At 70.1% G+C, this 960-nt stretch overlaps 1 non-coding gene across 1 annotated transcript; it reads left to right on the top strand.

The window, feature by feature from the left end:
- Nucleotides 1-581: 581 nt before the first annotated feature.
- On the top strand, nucleotides 582-700 carry LOC142866698 (5S ribosomal RNA). The gene has a single exon (XR_012916526.1). It is a non-coding gene; the product is annotated as a 5S ribosomal RNA (ribosomal RNA).
- Nucleotides 701-960: the final 260 nt, after the last annotated feature.

The following is a 960-nucleotide window of genomic DNA, read 5'->3' as shown; positions in this document are numbered from 1 at the left end:
GGGGACTGATTTCTTCAGCACCCCCCAAACCACGCCACCCCACCCCACCCATGGGACACATCCCCAGAGAGAGACGCCCCATACACTGGCTGTGCCCCAGCCCTGGCCCGGGGGAATAGGCGGCAGCCCACCCACAGGGCGAGGGGGGGGCACAGCTGAAAGGGGTTGTGGGGGAGGGCGGCCCCTGGCTGGGGTCAAAGGGCGAGCGTCCCGCGCGTGCGCAGTCAGCGGCAGGCAGCGACGCGCTGGGGGTGGGCAGCGGGTAGGTGAAGGAGGCCGGGCGAGGAGACGAGGGGGGCTGGGAGGGCTCCACCTTGGCGAGTCCAGCCGTGGAGGCGCATCTTGTGTGAGTGTGAGTGAGTGTGAGTGTGTGTGTGTGTGTATAGAGAGACAGCCCCCCACCCCGCCCCGCCCCGCCCCGCCCCGCCCATCACCCCCGTCCCTGGGAGCCCGCGGGACCCGGCCGGCGAACTCAACCGGCCCGGCCCGGCCCGGCCCGGCGCGGGGCCTGGGGCGGGAGGCGGCGGCGGGGAAGCCCAGAGAGGCTCGGCTTCTCGAGCGGGGCAGGGGCGCCCTCCGCCGTCTAGGGCCACACCACCCTGAACGCGCCCGATCTCGTCTGGTCTCGGAAGCTAAGCAGGGTCGGGCCTGGTTAGTACTTGGATGGGAGACCGCCTGGGAATACCGGGTGCCACAGGCTGCTGCTTTTTTTTTTTTTTTTTCTTGCCTCTTGTTCTGTCCCCTTTCTGGGAGCGAGGCGGCGGCCCGGGGTGGGGGTCACCCCCACCCTCAGCGCCCGCGCGGTGCCTGGCGCCCCAGCCCGCACCGGGGGGCCTCCTCTTGTCCCAAGCCGCGACACCGCGGCCACGCGGCAGCATGCGTGGCATCTGGACTGTCAGGTCTCAGACCAAAGGTCTGCTCTGTGGGAACCGACACGCTGGAGGAAACCTTGAGAGTCTG

This window comes from Microcebus murinus, unplaced genomic scaffold (assembly GCF_040939455.1).
Source record: "Microcebus murinus isolate Inina unplaced genomic scaffold, M.murinus_Inina_mat1.0 scaf006_hap2_Mmur4.0, whole genome shotgun sequence".
NCBI lineage: Eukaryota > Metazoa > Chordata > Mammalia > Primates > Cheirogaleidae > Microcebus > Microcebus murinus.
This window is presented reverse-complemented; position numbering and strand designations above follow the sequence as displayed.